This window comes from Anolis sagrei, chromosome 1 (assembly GCF_037176765.1).
Source record: "Anolis sagrei isolate rAnoSag1 chromosome 1, rAnoSag1.mat, whole genome shotgun sequence".
NCBI classification, from domain to species: Eukaryota; Metazoa; Chordata; class Lepidosauria; order Squamata; family Dactyloidae; genus Anolis; species Anolis sagrei.
The window spans coordinates 104,853,529-104,875,171 of NC_090021.1; the positions used below are offsets into that span (position 1 = coordinate 104,853,529).

The following is a 21,643-nucleotide window of genomic DNA, read 5'->3' on the forward strand; positions in this document are numbered from 1 at the left end:
TATGACAGATTTCAATTTTGCAGATCTCATTATTTATGGATTTGATGAGTATGTTCTTTCAAAGGATCTCCTCCATCACAACTGTATGGCCAACTTCTGATGGAAGTTAACTACAGAGTTGAGTTGGAGGACCGAGAGATTCCTAAAGACGACACTTCTCTGGGTATTTATAGGTCAAGCAGAACAATTCTGTTGAAAGTTGACCATAAAGTCATTGTGGAGGACCTAGAGATACCTAGAAAGGTGTTCTCATGGCTTAAAAAAACAGTGGTTTTTATTGGTAGCTTTCCATAGTGGTCTTGTGCCTCTATCCTCAGCAAATGGGAAAAGATGACTGTAGTTGAAACTCAGCATGGTCATTTTTGTAGATTTGAGTCTATACAGTAATTCTTCAGGACACACAAGATTATCTTATTAAGAGACAAAGAAGCACTATCTTCAGTACTATCTAATTCTGAGATTGAAATTTGGACCATGGACACACAACCTTGTTGAAGAGCTAATCTCACGCAGATGGGAGCTTTAATCCTATATTAGTGGGACTTGAATTTAATGAACAAATATCTCAGGTTTGTGTTTAAAACACCTCCAAGGCAATCACGTAAATTGCATTACAAATACCCACAGAATCAGCATATTGATCAAATGATATAAATAAAGGAAATAAATCATACTCAAGTGTATTATTTCTCAGACCCTCAGTAAACTCATAAAGTCCCTCAAGCATAAATATTTCTAAATGGCCAAAAGAAATATGTGTTCCAAATCAAACCCTTAACCCATCAAAACAATAATTTTAGACCAGAGTTAGGAAAATATAGCTCGTAGGCTCAAAGTGTTCCCCAAAGCCTGAAGTCCTTTGTGCTTTTCAGAACACAAAAAAGCAGCTTCCCCAGAGAGTAATTTTGCATGGGGAGGAGGTCCAATATTTTCAGGTTCTAGGTTCTTGTGGGTTTTTTCGGGCTATAGAGCCATGTTCTAGAGGCATTTCTCCTTTCAGGTTCCTTTTGCTGGGCACAAAATAGCCTAAGGACCCAAAATGTGGTAAAATTGCCCTAAAAGCCACCTAGGGGGAAAGGGAAAACAACCCCCCCCCCCCACAAGAAATGAGGGTGTGATGGTCCTCCAAGGTCTCCTGATGGATCAGTGCAGCTCATTGATGCCCGATAGCTACCAATCCCTACTTCAGACTGTATGGAAACTTAGCAATGAAGACTTAAATCCTGATCCACTTGGCTGGCATCCTATTGGTTTACATCAACTAGGGCAAACCCATTCAATTAACTGTTGAATGAAGAATCAACATGTAGATAAATTTAATGGATTCAAAGGATCTCCTCTAGCCAAAATGGCTAGAAAGTCAACAGCTGTCTGGATAACAGAGTTTGCTGCTCTGACTAGGCATAGCCAAGTCCTTCTTAGCACAATAAGAACACGGTGTACCATGATAGTTAGAGAATGGAGATGAAACCTCTTCAATACCATCCCCAATTGGCTGCTAAAGAAAGCAATGGTTTCCCCATGAAAACGCTGTGTGAAGATAACACTTGCTTCAGTCCCACCCAACATGAGGCCTAGGACTGTCAGATGTTGTTGTTGTTGTTGTTATTGTTGTTGTTGTTGTTGTTGTTGTGTGCCTTCAAGTCATTTCCAACTTATGGCAATCCTAAGGGGTCATATGGGACTGAGAGTGTGTGATTTGTCCAAAATCACTCAATGGGTTTCCACAGCTGAGCAGGGAATTGAATCCTGGTCTCCAGAGTCTTAGTCCAATGCTCAAACCACTACACCACACTGATCTAAAGACTTTCACCAGCATCATATACTCTGGGAATCAGGGAATTAGACACTGAACAGCTATAAAAGATCATTTTCCTTCAGCATTATTATATCCACTTAGAGTAAATCTTTTCTTCACATAAATAAAACTATGGAAATGTGTACGCCTCTCCCATACATGAAAAACTACTTTTAATTTGGAGGGGATTAAATCACATCAATAAACTCTTGGGAGACATTACGTAAGCTTACCTCTATATTAATAGTAGCTGCAAAAAGGATAAGATAACTTCATGCCAAGCATCCATTAATGGATGCTCTCACAGCCAGACACGGCAAAATTTGTCATCTGAGAGCCATCTACCAAAATTCAGACATTAATCCTTTTTTTTCCCCAGTAGAAAAGTGAAGAGGTCAGACTGCAGCAGGAAATGCCCTAATTGTTGGCAAGAGAAGTAAAACATGGTATTAAGAACTGAAAGCACTGTGAGTCAAGGGATAGACAGATGGTGGCAAGTCCTACGTACAGGCTGCTTAAACCCGCAGCAGTGAATGGGACCAGTCTTCTAAGTGTACTTGGGCCTTCGGCCAAACTCTGATGTCTCCAACATAGTTTCAATTGTTATGGGTCTTGTTAAAGGGCTTCTTTGCTTTTACAGGAACACTAAAAATGGAAGTATTTCAAGGGCTTACGAAGGAAGTCTTATTTATGTGAAACTCGTGAATCCTTTCAAAATATAAATGCTAACTCAAGCAGAGTGTGTGTTACATTAATTAATTAACTTGTTCCATTAATTCATGCAATTCTAATGAGTTATAGTAGGATGACACAAGGGAGATAAAATCGCTGGAATTAATTCCACTTGTTTTCTCCTTGCTAGTCAATAAAAACTATGAAAACAGTGGGTGGGCAGGGGTTGCAAATTAGACCAGGGATGTAGGTGCTGCTGCCCGACCCTTTTCTAAATTGGGGGCTTCTATGTTTCCTTTCCCAAAGGGAGAAAAAGAGGGGTGCCAAGCAAAACACAGGATTATCCCCAATATCCCTAGTATGACAAGAAATCCTGACATCCACTGGGGAAGAAGGTATCGTTGAACTGAACTGCTCTTCCCCTTCTTCTTTCTACATACATAATGAACTTCCTTTCCACTAAATTAATCTGATATTACAAAGCATTTTTGTTGCAGTGTTTTCAGTTCTTACAAGATGTGATTCCTACAGCAAACTGCTTTCATGTGTTTTGACTTTGTGCATAGAATCATACAGCTGGAAGAGACCTCATGGGCCATCAGTCACATTGAAAGCACCTCTGACAAATGGCCACCCAGCTTCTGTTGAAAAGCCTCCAAAGAAGGAGACTCCACCACACTCTGGGGCAGAAAGTCCCACTGCTGAACAGCTCTCATGGTTAGGAAGTTCTTCCTAATGTTCAAGTGGGATCTCCTTTCCTGTAGTTTGAAGCCATTGTTCTGCATCCTGGTCTCCAGGGCAGCAAAAAACAAGCTTGCTCTCTCCTCCCTATGACCTCCTCTCACATATTTATACGTGGTCCTCATCATGTCTCCTCTCGGCCTTCTCTTCTGCAGGCTAAACATACCCAGCTCTTTAAGCTGCTCCTCACAGGGCTTGTTCTCCAGACCTTTGATCATTTCAGTTGCGCTCCTCAGGACACATTTCAGCTTCTCAACATCTCTCTTCAATTGCGGTGCCCAGAATTGGTCACAGTGTGATTCCAGGTGTGGTCTGACCAAGGCGGAATAGAGGGGTAGAATGACTTCCATGGATCTAGGCACTATACTCCTATTTATGCAGGCCAAAATCCCATTGGCATTTTTTTGCCGCTGCATGACATTGTTGGCTCATGTTTACAAGGACTCCACTATCTTTTTCACACGTACTGCTCTTGAGCCAGGCATCCCCCATTCTGTATCTTTGCATTTCATTTTTTTCTGCCTAAGCTAAGTATTTTGCATTTGTAGTGTCGAAGGCTTTCATGGCCGGAATCACTGGGTTGTTGTAGGTTTTGTCGGGCTATATGGCCATGTTCTAGAGGCATTTTCTCCTGATGTTTTGCCTGCATCTATGGCAAGCATCCTCAGAGGTAGTGGGGTCTGTTGGAACTAGGAAAAAGGGTTTTATATATCTGTGGAATGACCAGGGTGGGACAAAGAACTCTTGCATTTGTTTCTGTTGAACTTTATTTCGTTAGTTTTGGCCCATCTCTCTAATCTGTTAAGATTGTTTTGAATTCTGCTCCTGTCTTAGAGTTAAGACAATGATGCCTTAGAAGAGGGATGGAGAAACTATGGTCTACAGCAGTGGTTCTCAACCAGTTTACCAGCTGTTAGGATTTCTGGGAGTTGAAGGCCAAAACATCTGGGAACCCACAGGTTGAGAACAATTGGTCTAAAGAGTTTGTGTGACCCCAACTCTACTTTGCAGTCCCTCCAAAGGTGTAAAAGCAGACCAGGAAGGGGGCAGGGATCTCCTAGTTGTTTGTGCACAACATATGATATTTAGTACAAGGCTGTGTCTTAACATGGAGTCTCTCATCAACCTGCAGATAATATCACAAAATGCAAATTTAGTGATGTTTTTCTATTGACTAATCCGTTTTAGCCCTCAAAGAAATGAGCACACAGGCAAAACCAACATTAACTTAGATAGATCCGTGTAACATTGCACCAGCTCTTGTTGATGCCTTTATCTTTACTGTATAATTGCAATTTTAATTGATATTAGCCACCTTGAAGAGTGCACCGGTATCAGAACAGTGAGGTAAAGGTACTGTGGTTTATTTTTAGATTAAATAGGCGAGCTGGATAGTTTTAGTACTGCAGATCAAAGAAGAAAACATCTTTTGTCAGCTGGTATAGAAAAGGAGCAACAACAATGAATTTCTTGCTTGTGTAGATTTCAGAAGGAACATCAGGCATAAAATTCACTAGGCTAACTACCTTGGTATATCCCATGTATTGAAAGAGAGCTCAAGGAAAAACAGTTTTGTTTTTCACTTTTCAAATGGAGAATAATCTGTCTGAAATGGATACGGTATCTTTTAATCCCTGAGACAAACAATTACAGTTCCTTCCTCCCTTTAAAAATGTTGAAAATATAATATAAATTAATCTCTAGCCATCTGTCTTTCTTAAGCAATTAGACACTGAAGAAGAAAGAGGGCTGTTCTAACCTATTTCTAGTATCCAGATAAACACTGAATAGACATAATTTAATCATTTCACAGTCAATACAATAATGGTGTAATATGTATGCTGTTAATACTTCATATCATTGAAGGAAAGCAGTTGCTCTTTGACCCCTTTTTGAGTTGAATATCAGTAATATATCCCATGGAGGGTTCAAAAGCAAATCTACTTTGAGTTTTAATCAGAACTTTAAAAGATATATCCACAACGATATAACTTTATCCCCAAATAGGATCACCATAATGGATAGATCCTTTGAAAGTTCCAATTCAAATAACGCAACAGATTCACTACTGCATGGAAATGGAAACCACTGGATGGCATTGGCTGTTATTTTTTGTGATTTAATTTAATGCCTGTCCTGCCTTTCTCCCAACATGAGATTCAAGGCAACTTATAGTCATTTGTTTGAAACACAGAGAGAATAAAAAATTGCCAATACAAAAGTTTTCTCATATTAGTTAAGAAAAGTAGTAGAACATACTTTGGATTTCAAAACAAAGATTTTCTAAACAGCTGAAATATGTTATTTCCTATAAACAATCTTGAGATGAGAACACTACTGTGCAGGTCAGATGTCAATGGTCTACAAGTTCCAGAGTCCTTGACAGGAGTCACGGTAGCACAGCAGTTAAAACCACTAGCTGCAGGAAATCTGCTGGCCAGAGTATTAGCAGTTCAAAGCCGCAAATGGGGGTGAGCTCCCAGCTGCCAGCCCTAGCTTCTGTCTACCTAGCAGTTCAAATACATGTAATGCTAGTAGATCAATAGGTACTACCTCGGCGGGGAGGTAAAAGGTGCCCCATGCAGAATGTGGGCAACAACTGGAGAAAGTCTATGGACAACAGGCACCTTGGCAAGGAAAAATGGAACAAGAGAACTTCCCCATGGCTGGATTCAGACACTGCCTCCAGACACCTTTACTTTTGTCCGTGTATTGCCTCCTTTACCTTTGTCTGTGTATTGTATGGCCCTTGAGCGCTCCAGCTGGAGGTCAGCTGTGACCGGCAGTGCTGTAGAATTTGAAGAGGCATGAATGGAGGGCAAAAGAGAGAAACGTGTCAAGAGGAAGTTGCATCAAGCCAACCCTGACTGGGACCGCCTTCCACCTGGAAACCAATGCCCTCACTGCGAGAGAGGATGCAGATCAAGAAAAGGGCTCCACAGGGTCTACGTACCCACCGCCAGTACACCGATCTTGGAGGACAATCCTACTCGGACAACGAGGGATCACCTAAGTAAGTAAGTAAGTCTTTATTATTGTGTAAAAAGGCATTGAATGCTTACCTTATATATGTAAACTGTAATTCACTCCGAGTCCCCCCGGGGAGATAAAGCAGAATATAAATAAAGTGTATTATTATTATTATTAACCACTGCTAAGCTAGTTGGAGCATCTGAGAGAAGAAGTCCAATAGCACCTGTGGATTAAAGTTTGAGAACAGCTCGGATAGAAGGAAGAAACCTAAGAGAGATTTATTGAATCCCCTAAAATAATTTGAAATTTTCTTTTATCATCATACTAGAGAAATTCCTCAACTTTCCACAAGATAAAAACACCCTTCATTAAATGCAGTGAAACTTTCAGGCACAATTGCATAAATGGCAGAGTAGGATGCATTGGTCTCATTCTGTCTGAATGAAGTCATCAACACTCTACTGCCCCCACTTTCCGCCCTTGTTGTGAAATGGTGGGATATCCCATAGCAACAACAAGAAGGCAGCAATATCATTCACACTACTTTGCATTGGTTTCAAACTGCATTGACAGCAAATCTGTGTGCTAGTTAGGGAAGACTTCCATCTAGTGACTGAAGACAGTACTGCAAGTCCACATTTAACTAAAATTAATTAATATGTGGGGGACGGGACAGAATGGGGGAGAACAATATTTCATAGCAATATTAACAATATTTCAGAATGCTTTTTATGGGGAGCAGATTTTACAGATGAATAGATGGAAATTGAGCTGTGACTATTTGACCAAATGCATTGTCTAAGGACTGTTAGAAATAATGAATATGAGATCACATTATTTGTTTCCTGGTTAACTAATCTAAAATTAATCTCACATCCCAATTGTGTTTCAAAGCTATAGACACAGTCTTCAATATCATCATAACATGATGGATCAGTGTGATTTATTCCAGTTTGCTCAATGAATAAACTGGAATAAAATTAAGAATTAGTGTATGACAAAGTCCCACAAAGGATAATTGTTTGTCAAATAATTAAATCATCCTGCCATGCAAAGGATGTATGCACGTGCCTTCAAGTCTCCTGTCGACTTATGGCAACCCCATGAATTTTATGGGGTTTTCTTAAGCAAAGAATAATAAGAGATGGTTTTCCAAGTTATTTCCTCTGAAATATAGCCTGTAGTATCTGATATTTGTTGATGATTTCCATCCAAATTCTCACTAAGGAGGCTAGTGTTTCGCTTCCAAGATGAGATACAATCTGGTCCCTTCAGGGTAAACCATCCCTCCAGAAAACAATAGTGTGTAAAATAGAATAAAAATGAAGCATTAACCTCCTATGAAAAAGAAAAATAATTATATTGTTGCCTCAAGATTGACTTAAGGTTGTTAACAATTTAGATATTTCTTTACCGCAAGTGAATGAAACAACTCATTAAAGAGATTAAATAAACCTACATGCATTTCAACTTGGAAGGCACCTCCAGTCTTAAATCCAAAGCTTCCACTTCATCTATGCTATTCTCTTTCACAGGAAGAGTTTCACCAAACCACAGCTAGCAGCATTTAATCTTCTAGTATTCGTGCTGACAATCAAATGTAAGAAACTCTTGAAAAAAGTTTAAAAGGAAAACCACTGGAATTAACTCAAGTGAGACTAAAACACACAGTACTCAACTTACGTTTCATGCAGACCACCACAATATTGCAATTATTTTTAATACAGTAGGCCCATCTATTATATGATTCTTCCGTTCAAGAACCCTCAATGCAATACAATTTTCACATAAACCCCTTTTTCTGGAGACAGATTCTTTCCCTTGGCCAGCCTGCCACTGAAACAACTATATATTCAAAATGCCTCCTCCTTGGCTCACCTGCTACCCCATGGATAGGGCAGTAACCAAAGGGAAGACTCACGTGTTGGGTGAAGTGTGCCCACACTGAGCTCCCAAAAGCAGCCTCCTCCTGAGGTGCCAAATGTGGTGGGAATCCTAGCTGTGCAGAGCCATAGACCTCTTGTCCAAGAAGGAAGCCTCTCTCTTTCTCCTCAGTTGAGAGAAGCGCATGGCTCAATGATGCCAGGTTTCCATCATTTCCCTCCACTGAGGAGGGAGTTCATCTCTTTTCTCTGCCAAGAGAAGCGCAGCTGGGACTCCTGTCGCTTCTCTCTACCAGGAAAGGTGTTAATTTCTTCCTTCTGTTGAAAGAAGATATGCAAAAACATATTTGCTTTAACTTTCACATGCCATTCCTTCTGATATTTAATGATGGTTTTCATGCCACCTCACAGTCTTTTCCAAGCTAAATTGTGTGGAGGGGGTCTAAATCGTTTGGATGAAAAGCGGGTTTACTATATACAGAACCAGCAATTCTGCATTTTGGGTTGTTGTAGATTTTTTCGGGCTACATGGCCATGTTCTAGAGGCATTCTCTCCTGACATTTCACCTGCATCTATGGCAAGCACAACCTCTGAGGATGCTTGCCACAGATGCAGGTGAAACGTCAGGAGAGAATGCCTCTAGAACATGGCCATATAGCCCGAAAAAACCTACGACAACCCAGTGATTCCAGCCATGAAAACCTTCAACAATACAATTCTGCATTTTGTTTCTTGCTCAAAAATCCCAGATCCTAAACATCAGAGCCTTGGGGATAGATGACTCCCAATGCATCACCTGGTTTTCCTGCTTCCCACCAACACATAATGAGCACAAGTCACCATAACTTCACCCACCCTGACAGTAATCAGTGCCTTTATTGTCTCCAAACTAGCACCCATTTCCACACATGAGAAGCCCTCTAGACTCAGACACAGCAGACAATCTCAGATTTTCCTCCAACGAAATGTTTATTCAAGTTCCCACCATACACACTTTGCCAATCACAAGCTGCAAAACACGACAACAATCAAAGTACTTCAAACCAATAAGACAGCAGATTGTAATTTGCACAAATCAGAAAAATGTCTATTACTCTCAAATGTCTACAAAATACTGATGTCTGTAAATGGAGGGTGTGTCAAATCTGATATTCTCCCCTGGCATCCTTCCTTGATCAACAAAACAACAAAACTCTGAGTCTGGCCTCATCTCTGCTTGTCTCGATTGGGAAACTTTGGAGCTACCATGCTGGGAACGAACCCTGGGATTCAACAAATCATAATGTTGGAAGCAACCACATGGGCCATCTAGTCGAACCCCCTGACATGCATGAAAAGCACAGGCAAAGTATCCCGGACAGATGGCCACACAGCTTCAGTTTAAAAGTTTCCAAGGAAGGAGCTTTTAGCACACTCCAAGGCAGAGAGTTCCACTGTTGAACAGCTCATACAGTCAGAAAGTTCTTCCTAATGTTCAGGTAGAATCTCCTTTCCTGTCATTGCCCCAAGTCCTCATTTAAGGGCAGTAGAAAATAAGTCTTCTCCCCTTTCCTTATGACACCCTATCACATATTTATACATGACTATCATGTCTCATCTCAACCTTCTCTTCTGCAGGCTAAATATGCCCAGTTCTTTAAGACACTCCTCAAAGGGCATGGTCTCCAGACTTTTGATCATTTTAGTTGCCCTCGTATGGATACCTCTGGACGGAGGCTGGATGGGCCTCTGTCAGGGATGCTTTGATTGTGCTTTCTTGCATGGCAGGGGGATGGGCTAGATGGCCCATATGGTCTCTTCCAGTGCTGTGATTCTATAATCTTCCTGATTTTTAATACTCTGGATTTGTTTCAAGGTATTCCAGGGGAAATGCCTGTTTCCTCTGATAGCATTTTTCTTTACACTCCATACAGTTATTGTCCCAGGCTTTTCTTGTGCTGTTTTTACCATTTGGACCATCGTGTTTGAAGATTTCTGCCTCATTAACTTTGTTTCAAAGCCTTGATGAAACTGTGGGTGAGGTTCAGACTTAGGTCTATTGAAATCATGACAAGCTGATTTCAACGGCTCTGTGGTCCATTTTTTTCCCTTTAAAGGTCTCTTAAAAATTCAGAACAACAAACAAGCACTTCTAAAGTTCATGACTGTTTCTATTGTATCTGTACTGAAAATGTGACACACAGTTCATGTGTTTGGGATTCTAAAATAGTGGAGGCAATGCTTAACTTAGAAATCCAGTGCTTCTTTTCAACTCCTTAAAGGGGCCTTCCAGTAAGGCCCTATATCCCAGAATCTGATTGCAGGTTTTCTGCTTTAACCTAGATTATATGAGTCCCCACTGCCAGATAATCTGGGATAAAAAAAAGAAAACCTGAGATCAGATCCTGTGATATAGAGCCTGTATGGAAGGGTCCAAAGGACTAGAGATCTCCTATTAACCTGAACACTGGCTTACATAAATGTTTTTAATATCTGCAACATATATTCATATATTTTATTGAAAGGGCACTCCATGCAGTCCTGCCAGTGGCCACATGACCTTGGAGGTATCTACGGACAGCACCGACTCTTTGGCTTAGAAATGGAGCCCCAGAATCCCAGGGTCGGACACAATGGACTTAATGCCAGGGGAAAACCTTTACGTAATAATATAATATATTGTATTTACATATTACTTGTAAGTCACTCCAAGTCCCCTTTGGGGTGAGAAGGGTGGCATATAAATGTCAAAAATGAATGAATGAATGAATATATGCAATACATGCTTAACATGTATATCAGAAAAATCAAAACTTTAAAGCAGTATGATGTAATCTACCCTATTTATCTGATGTAGTTTTGAGAAGAATCCATTTAAAATTTATTCCTACATATTATAAGGAATGCAACTATGTATCATATTTTAAAAATAGCAGATGAGAATAGTAAATGTGGTTGTGCATCATTATAGTCCAGTAATCGCCTGTCTGATTATTCTCTTGCCAGTCCATAAGCGAAAAATAACCAGTCTTTCACATGCTATCATAATAAAGAAAGCAATTAAGGCCAAATACCCCAATTATGCATCCCAAAACTAGGATACAATTTATCAATTCTTGTTGCTATTGCATACAGTAATTATATCACAAGTTTTAACAACAGCAACAAAACATCTGTAGTCATATACAAACTATCTCTTACTGTCTTCCCTTTTCTCACTCTCTGCACCTTGTAAAAACAAGTATTATAAGGAATTGCATACTAAGGAAAGTAATGCTTGCAGACTTTTAAGAGCCTATATGAAAAACAAATTGGCGTCAGTCTACTGTAATTGCTTAATCACACTTTCTGCTAAGCTACAACATTTTTTTAATTCAAACTGAAGATCCAACAAACAAAAAACTAAGTTTTTTTGTGAGTTATCATACTGTAAAGCCATACAGTGTGAAAAAGATAATATAGCCCATTGTTCAAAGAAACAAGAACCTTCAATTACTACTTAAGGCTTTTAACACCTCTTCCTGGAGCTTAAATGGCAAAATATTCCAAATATTTAAACATAAATACTCCCTTTGGCTCGAACCATACTCAGCATTAGGAAACGTGTGCACAACAACTTCCCAACATTTTACAGCTTCATACTCACACAGAACATGTTTGCCACGCTCTAAGAAGCCGCGAATCCTCTCCACCATGTGTTTGCAAAACATCTTACGGCATTAGAGATTAAGAAACAAACCCAACAGAGGGACAGCTGGGATAAACAGCACTCTGCCTGCACACAATAATAGGGCAGAGCAATTTACATGTCAATAGGGGAGTCCCCATTGCCATCAGAGGGGAAAAGCTTTGGTCTTTGAATGAGATTGGGAGCGGACAGCTCTGTTCCCATTATGTCACAGAGCACATGCAATTGTTCCTGAGGACTACATACATCTCTGATTATGATATGTAAGTTTATCATATTTAAAATTACAACCACAAGACATGCTCCGGAAAGATCGCCTTATTAATATTTCCAAGAGTAAGACTTCATTTTTCTGTGCTTCTACACTCTTTTAGATACAGGCAGTATGGACTCACACTCATATAAAATCACAGTTTTAATCTGCCCTGGTTCATTTTGGAACAGAGCTAGCAGAAAGTTAGGAAAGTTACATGGCATCCCCAGTTGTCCTCTTTGAAAAGACTATCCTGGATGCTTTTGTAAAATGTGGAAAGGCATATAATATTTGTGGCATATTTGCTGAATTTCTTTATTTGGTATATTAATTAATTAATCAGGTTCACTCCTTGATGAAATAAATGTGTGTTTCCTGATTTGGAAGGCTTCTAGTCAGTTTTACCCCATGCATGTGTTTTGTTGTCTTTTAAGTTCATTAAGTACACTGGTGTACACTAACTTTGGGAACTGGGAAGTTAGAAGCTGTTGGAAGCCTTGACCAGACAATGGGATTCATACAATAAAACTGGGGTGCATCTACACGGTAGAATTAATGCAGTTTGATACCACTTTAACTGCCATGGCTCAGTGTTATGGAATCAGGGGAGCTGTAGCTTTACCAACTCTTTACTTTTCTGTCAAATAGTCCTGGTGCCTCACCAAACAATTCCAGGATTTCACAGCATTGGGCAATGGCAGTTAAAGTGGTGTCAAAATACATTAACTCTATAGTCTAGATCAGGGATCCTCAAACTAAGGCCCAAGGGCCAGATATGGCCCTCCAAGTTCATTTACCTGGCCCTCACTCAGAGTCAACCTAAGTCTGAAACTACTTGAAAGCACGCAACAACAACAATCCTATCTCATCAGCCAAAAGCAGGCCCACACTTCCCATTGAAATATTAATAAATTTATATTTGTTAAAATTGTTCTTCATTTTAATTATTGTATTATTTTAGGTGGTTTTGCACTACAAAAAATATGTGCAGTGTGCATTGGAATTCATTCATATTTTTTTTTCAAATTATAATTCGGCCCTCCAACTGTTTGAGGGACTGTGGCCTGGCCCTCTGATTAAAAAATTTGAGGACCCCTGGTCTAGATAATTGGTCCCCAATCTTTTTTTGACTGGGGACTACTTGACTAGGGACCACTTTGACCAGGGACCACTCTCCAACATTAGTACCTAAAGGGTTACGAATCCGTTTTTGGTCAACCTTAGATTCGGTTTGGTTATTTGGGGGTGCTGATTCAGAAAATTACATTGTATAGACCACACCAGCTCTGGTTTCTGATACAGGATATATGTCACCCAGTAGTCACCAACAGAAAACCATATTTAATCATCTAGATCTGATGTGGTAGTAGTAATCTTTTGTGGGTAGTCACTCTCTCCCCTCCCGACATCCCTGTTGCCTCGGCACTATAAGAGGGTTTTGCGAGACCAGTCGCTCTTGTTGTCACATGGTTTTGAGGCAACAGTATAGTAATGGTGAGGCCGTGGACCGTATTTTTGTTCTTGGGGACCACTGGTAGTACATGGATCACAGGTTGGGAACCACTGGTGTAGATGGACCCTACGTTGCACCCTGCCTGTAGAACTGACAGGACAGTAGCATTACATTTCATGAGAATTCAAAGCTAAAATCTGAGATCAATGAGTGACACCACAGAGGCAGGGTAAGTAAGGGGATGTGACTGTATAACACATGCCTTAAGATAATTTGGCAAAATGGACCAATCAGAGTAAAACCCAGCTCAACTTGTCCCAAGTAATAGGACAACCTGAAGCCAGAAGAATTTTTTTTCATGTCAGGAGCAACTTGAGAAACTGCAGGTTGCTTCTGGTATGAGAGAATTGGCCATCTGTAAGGACATTGCCCAGGGAATGCCCGAATGTTTGATGTGGAGTCAGAGCTGACAAAGGGAGCTCAACCCACTCTCCCCAGATTTGAACCACTGACCTATTGGTCAGCAGTCCTGCTGGCATAAGGGTTTAACTCATTGTACCACCGGGGGCCAGAAGAAAATGTAAAAACACTATTTTGGTGGCCAGGAAAATATAAAATGTGGCTGCTGATACTATTCTTGATATAGTTCACATCCTATGCAGCCTTACTTACAAAACACATCACATATGGGGAGCTTTTCTAGACCCTAAATAGCTGCTAGGACTTGTGGAAGACTCACCAAAAATTCACAAGGGTTTGTTTCGAAGTCCTGTGCCACTACAGTCAAGATTGTGCAACACAAAGGTTGAACTTCATCCACAATCCTAATCTAATTACCATGATGACTGTATGTATAAGGTATATATGAGACATAAATAAATTTTTTGTTTAGACTTGGGTCCTATTGCCAAGATATCTCATTATGTATAAGCAACTATTTCAAAATCCAACTAAATAAAAAAATACTGAACACTTCCGGTCCCAAGCATTTAAAGGGATACACAACCTCTATCATTTCACCATAGTAACTGAATACCTGCAAGAACTTTCAAAAATCACAGCAATCCCATATAGTCCAAACAGGAATGAAAACTGTCTTGTGTGCTTTCCCCCACAAATGGACTGGCAATCCTGGCGACAGCAGACTCTACAGGCAAATGGTGACGTGAGGAAAAGTACTGTCAGGAACCTGAGGAGGCTGAGATACAACGGCTGGTTTCCATCAATATCCTTATCTCTCCTCCTCCTACCCAAGGGAGAAGCAGAGCACAAATCTAATTGCTGAACTGTTGGGATCACGTAAGGCCAGCACCTTTAAACAACCCAGTGAGTTCAGATAAAAGAATGCACACTCACTCCCACTAAGTGGGGTTGCACACATGCTGGCAAATCATGTTTGCTGTTTTACCTTATTGTTCTTTTCTTTCCATTTTGCTGTTCACGTCTGCTTTCCTGTTTAAGAAAGAATGTCACCAGAATGTAAGCAAATCTTAATATGAATCATAAATTTACTCAGTGTATCTAATGAAACAGGGATGGAAGTGAAGGAGGGAAAGCTCTATTTTCCCTGTCATGGACGAACTTGGATGAGCAAACACAACAAGTAAAGATTTCTTTAATAGTATGTAAATAAACCAACTTAATTGCCAAATGAAACTAATGCACTGAGAGTTGTTTCCTGTGGGAAACTTTTATTCCTGCAAAATACAACAAAATACAAAATTCACAAGTAGCAATGCCTCCATGTTTCATTCAAAATTAAAATGTAAGAGTAAAATTCATGAACAACGCCACTTTGCTCAAACATATACCCACATATTCCTAGTCTTTTTTGTAATATTTTAATGGGATGTTCAAACACTGGTAGCCAGAAATCAAAACAAAGAAAACAGAATGGAACACATCCGAATGCACAAACCTACAGTATAGTATAGTATTAGTATAGAATGAATCAGGGGTCCCCAAACTAAGACCTCCAGGCCAAATACAGACTTCCAAAGTCATTTACTCAACCCCCGCTCTAAACTTAGATCCTCCACACTATTTTTGGAAGATTATAGTTCTTAAGAGCCAGTGTGGCGTAATTGCCTAAGTGTTGGGTAGGATCCAAGGAAACCACGTTCAACTCCCAACTCATTCATGGAAATGCACCTTGGGCAAGTCACATTCTCTCAGTCTCAGAAAGCAAATCCTCTGAACAAATCTTGTCAAGAAAACACTGTGATAGGTTCACCTTAGAGTCTCTGTTAATCAGAAGTTATTTGAAAGAAAAACAACAGCGGTATTGCCTCTGTGGTAATCACTGCATCAGGTTTCATCCCACATCTATACTGAGAATTGTTGGATGAGTGGGCTTATTAATAAAAGACCCTCCCCATAAATATACAGCAGAGCAACTTATCAGCAGCAGCATGACCCAGTACTAGTGATAAAAAGAACAAAAACACACAGACCAATAGTATCTCTTCCATTGGAGGCTTTTCTTTGTAGTAAAATAATATGGTTGCACTATTTACAACAATGAGGGTTCCATAACACAAATAAACAAATACACAGTAGCTTGACACACAGCAGCCTTCACACTGGAGCTTTCTCACACAAGGCTTCTCTCACACAGAGGTTTACCTCACACACCTCAGAATGACACTAGCTTTGGCCCACTAACTCTAACAGACTTTGGCCTACTTGTTTTCCTCAGGATGACACTAGCTTTGGCCTACTGACTCTAACAGGCTTCAGCCTACTAACTCTTTCAGTGCTTGACCCACACTTTTGTAATAAAAAATGCCCAGTTAATTTTTAATATTTCTAATGAGAATGACTCAACAAGCAATAAAAACTGAATATTAAAGAGCTGAGTAAAATCATAGTCTTTTTCTGTGTGTACAAAGCAATTCGTGCTAGTTTGTATAGTGCTTCAAAAAAGCCCTTTGAATTTACATCCAATTTGAAATTGCACAGGATTGCTGTAGAAGCCTACAGGGTTCAACAGAGCTGAGAAACTACTCACAGTTATTTCATTACATTTCATTTATCACAGCATTATTTCATTCCCTATAAATAAATATTTGTTAAACAGAACCTTTCTAATGTTACTTCAACAAGTAATTCATGATATACAGGCAATACAATAATGTTGCAAGTTAAAAGAGAAACAGCTCTCTGGATACAAATATCTCTTACACATCTAACTATAAGTGCAACAAACATGCTGAATATTGGTTAAGAGGCCATACTTTATCCAAACATTCATCTATATATTACTGGAAGCAATTGCACAGGACATTAAGCTTGAGCACAGGAACAGGAATTGTTACAAGAAAACACCTTGGAATATTAATATATTTTCCACAAAACGGTTTTGCTGAGCAGAAAGCGTTCAACAAAAATTACTCATGACAAATGTTCCCTAAGATCAAAGGCATTTTTATTACTACCAGTTTCATTAGAATGCTGCCAGAGGAATTTTCTGACCATTCAGATAGAACATACCAACTGTATTTTATCCTGATAAGGATATACTCCTACAAGCCTTAGTTTATCAGAAATGATCCAGAAGGATGAGGAGGGGAGAAGTACTTACGTCACGGTTTGCTCTCAAGTTTTTTTTAGAAAACTTAGCTAGAGGGAAAGCGTGCAGCCTCTACTGAATTCAGAATAAAATGTGAACGTTTCTCAAAATTAACCTTAGGTAGGAGGGAGGATGACCAGTTTTGCTACTCTCCATTATATTTTAAAAATACATTATTACAGGGTGGAAATAAATGAAGCCAGAAAAGATCATCAACTTTGTCCAAAGTGTAAGAATGAACAAGGTTCTTGTATTACTCAGCATTCATCAATTGATGATGATGATGATGATGATGATGATGATGAGTAGTAGTAGTAGTAGTACTTCTCCCCTCCTCATCCTGCTGGATCATTTCTGATAAACCAGAGCTTGTAGGAGTGTATCCTTATGTCTCCCAAAGGTGAATCAAAACATCTAAACATAAAAGCATTAGCACCCAATTTAAAATATACAAATATGTGAACATTAAAACAGAATTAAATATAAACAGTATTTTAAAATCCACAATTAAAAACCATTAAAACATATTCAAAGCATATTTGAAGTTAAAAACCACAGCACCCTCTGACTAGGTCTTAAAAACCTTCTTCTTTAAAAGCCTTCCTGAATGATCTTTATAATTGTGGGGCAGTTATGAATGTATAACTTGGAGTTATGCACCCATGACAGTTAAGTATTCACATAACTGAATACATAGGGCCTATGTAGGGACTGTAAACATTCCCATTCACTAGGAAGCAACTGTCATGATCAATGGAGGTCCATTCCCCTGTTCTCATTTTTTTTTTTTTGGTCGTGTCAGGAGCGACTTGAGAAACTACAAGTCGCTTCTGGTGTGAGAGAATTGGCTGTCTGCAAGGACGTTGCCCAGGTGATGCCCGGATGATTTGATGTTTTTATCATCCTTGCGGGAGGCTTCTCTCATGTCCCCGCATGAGGAGCTGGAGTCTTCAGTCCTGCCAGCACAGGGGTTTAACCCACTGCGCCACCGGGGGCTCCAGTAAGTCTCATGAAAGGGAACAGACCGGCCTGAGCCAAGAATCCCATTGTTCAGGATGAGGACAAATAAATATTAGATAAAGCAGAAACAGGGCTGGTATTGAAGTCAGAATAATAATAGCTGCCCCAGAGCACTGAGAGGGACATGGAATGAAAAGATTGAGCACTAAAAATGCACTGGGTTTGGGAGGTGTGTGGAGAAACCAGGTTCGCTTTTCCTTGGGACACACAGTGATTTGCAATAGGCAGTCCCCTTCCACGTATTCAAACAACTTTGACATAGGAAACTAAGGTTTGTTGAATTTAAAAAGGAGAACACAAAAATGATAGAGTGAGAGGTACAGGAAAGGGATATCCAAATTGCACCGAAGGGGAGCCACCGAATCAGAAAGATTCCAGAGATTATGAATAGCTTCAAGCTCCAAACTCCAGTTGCATGATGTGAAGCGTGATGAGATCACTGTGCCAACTACTTGCTGTATAGTTGCCTGGGAACATTCTGACATTGTCTCCTCTATAAACGCAGTTCTTTAAGTACAACCAATAAAACCTCTTTGTCTTTCATATCGAGAACATCCTCTCCTCATCAACTGATTAGCATGTAATTGAAGCTAACATGTTTTGTTTTTTTACAATCATTTGGGAAATATTATATTTGTTTCCCAATGTGTTATAAACAGTTGAGTTTTTTTTTTTTAAAAAAAGCCAATCACTTTCAGGTACTTTTACAATAAGCAGCTTTCATCACCCATCTGTTTTGTCTTTCAATTAAATTTGGTGTGTGTGTGTGTGTGTGTGTCTTCCTTCTAATCTCCTGTTGATTTATGGTGAGCCCATTAATTTCACAACATTTCCTTAGGGAAGGAATTCTCAGGTTGTTTTCCCAGTTCCTCTCTTTGAAATATAGCCTACAGTATTAGTTGGTGGACTACCATCCAAGCTGTCCTTGACTAGTTTCCAAGATCAAATGGGATCTTGAGCCTTTACAGTAGTGATACTCAGGTGGCATTGTGCTGCAAGTAATCATTTGAGATTCACTGTCACCAAAATATATGATTCCTGTTATCTGTACTTGTGTTCTTTCACAAATGTATGTACATTTCAGTCACTGCTACTGCAGTGGCCTGAGGAGGTCATGATCGAAACATGTTCCATGTCAAATATACAGGCAGACATTCTATCACAGTTAATGTGTAGTGGTCTGAGTGTTGAACTAAGGCTGGATCTACATTGCATTATAATCCAGTATCTGATTCCAGATTATCTGATTTGAACTGGATTATATGAGTCTACACTTCCATAAAATTAACTTCAAAGCAGATAATCTGGACTTTATATGGCAGTGTAGATGTGACCTATAAGGTTCAAATACCTGCTCATGCATGGAAACCTATTAGGTAACCTTGGTCAAGGCACACTCTCCCAGCCTCAGAGGAAGGCAAAGGCAAATCCCCTCTGAACACATCTTGCCAAGAAAACATTATGATAGGGTTGCCATAAATTAGGGTCTAGTTGAAGGAATATAAAGACACCTTGTTAGAATGTTGTGCAAGAATAAGTTGAATTTACACCACGTTCATATTATTGGGGAGGGTGTCATTATGATGATGGGGTGTCTCTACCACCCTCCTAAAAGGCCCACCCCCACAAACCGAGTTATAGCTGCTGCATCTCCCATGCTAATTTACTCGCTGGTGGACAGGAAGTGTTCACCTATGTTCCTATAACTCAGGGACAGGCGAAGTGCAGCCCATGGGCTACATACAACTCCCAAGAAAATTTTTGTGTCCCTGGATCTTTGGAATGTTAGAAACGATTTCTGGGGACTTGGAAAGCATTTTGACGCCCCCATATCTAGAGCCCCTTGGAACCTACCAGAGATCAAGATGGTATCTTACCAAAAAACCCCAAAATTCATCTCAAAATGTCCTGCAGTGACCAAGAAGGTACAAAAACATGCCTTATGTTCCCTAGATGCGCAGTAACAATTGGAACGGCTTTTTGACTTTGATCTCGGATTGCGTGGTTTTATTTATTTATTTATTTATTTATTTATTTATTTATTGGGAACATTTATATACCGTCCTTCTCAACCTCTGAAGAGGGACCCAGGATGGCTACCAACACAAAATAAAACATAGCATAAAATACAGTTAGACAGCTATAAATATACATTGCATTAAAACAGTTCACCAGTTCAAATTGTCGTCCTAAAAACAGTCCATTGTCGTCCATTAAAACATTGTCTTTCCCAGCAAATCAGTCTGTTCTGCAAACGTTTAATCCCACATCTAGGATTTGAACTTCTTCTGGAAGGTCGGGAGGGAGGGAGGTCCACAGCTGAGGGGCCACCACAGAGAAGGCCCTGTCTCTCAGCCCCACTAAACGTGACTGCGAAGGCAGTGGGACCGAGAGCAGGGTCTCTCCAGACGATCTTAAGGTCCTTGATGTTTTAATCTTTATATTATTTTAAATTCATATTTTAATGTATATGTTTATTTTATGACTGTTGTTTATATAGCATCAAATTGTTGCCTTTGTAAGGCTGCTCTGAGTCCCCTTTGAGGTTGAGAAGTGTGGGGTAGAAATACTGTAAATAAATAAATACATACATTTGGTGACAAGAAAAATCTTGACCAGGTATAGTGCATAGTACATCCCTACAAGATCTTCCCGAAGTGTAATGCACCCCCCAATCCTCCACAGTTGTTCATTCCAACTTAGCAAGATGCACAGTACCAATGGTCTTCCCCAAGACACCTAAAAGACAGCAGATGATGCCTTATCAACTCTGTGTCCTGCTACTGCCACACTTCCTTACTCTCCGTTGGCCAATAATTGGCAATTGGAGAAGCTGCAGGAGTTAAGCTTGGCAAAGAGGAGGGAGATGTTTCTTATTTTTGCCTTTGTGGGGCTTAACAACCCATCTTTCAGTGTAGAAACTTGGCTACAGTTAGGTATCTGCTGTCTCAGTGGTCTAGGGAGTGCTTCCAGGTGGATGATTCCTAGTATTATCAGTCAAAGGGCGCTGTGTAGAGACGGCCCATCTTCCCCTCCCTTTGTGTGATAAGAAGATGAAGGGAGGAGCACTGCTTGGGAAACATGGGAAGGGTAGAAAACTTGCGTAATCTACAGCTGAAGGCTGCCTGGTACGCTCTTTCAATCTACAAACAACTTAAACTTCAAAACAAATTACTATGGAGGAGGTTGGTGTAAGTAACTAGAGCACATTGTGAACAATCACAGTTGTGTTTTGTTTACTTCCTCTTTTCTCACAAAGGCTTTCCTATATGCAAACAGAAAGTAAAGGGGATAAACCAACCCTTGGGCAGATCACATCATTATTACTAATAACTTCTGCAAACACTTTTCATCACTGTATTGTCGAAGGCTTTCATGGCTGGAATCACTGGGTTGTTGTGAGTTTTCCGAGCTGTATGGCCATGTTCCAGAAGCATTCCCTCCTGACGTTCTGCCTGCATCTATGGCAGGCATCCTCGGGGGTTGTGAGGTATGTATTGTTGAAGGCTTTCATGAACATGGCCATATAGCCTGAAAAAACCTACAACAACCCATTGTGAGGTATGTTGGAAACTAGAAAAATTGGGTTTATATATCTGTGAAATGTAAAG

At 39.9% G+C, this 21,643-nt stretch overlaps 1 protein-coding gene across 4 annotated transcripts in view; it reads right to left on the bottom strand.

Moving 5' to 3' along the window:
* The window catches only part of ANKRD6 (ankyrin repeat domain 6), a 108,595-nt gene that overhangs the window by 73,893 nt on the left and 13,059 nt on the right, over nucleotides 1-21,643 (bottom strand). The window contains exon 2 of one of the 4 annotated variants that reach the window (XM_067467494.1): nucleotides 8,106-8,385. The exons of 1 other annotated variant lie outside the window; for it this stretch is intronic. The gene's annotated coding sequence lies outside the window, so the exon portion shown is untranslated. Of the gene's footprint in view, nucleotides 1-8,062; nucleotides 8,084-8,105; nucleotides 8,386-11,693; nucleotides 11,797-21,643 lie in introns of those variants that run through there. 2 more of the 4 variants (XM_060753028.2, XM_060753030.2) reach the window with 2 other exon arrangements.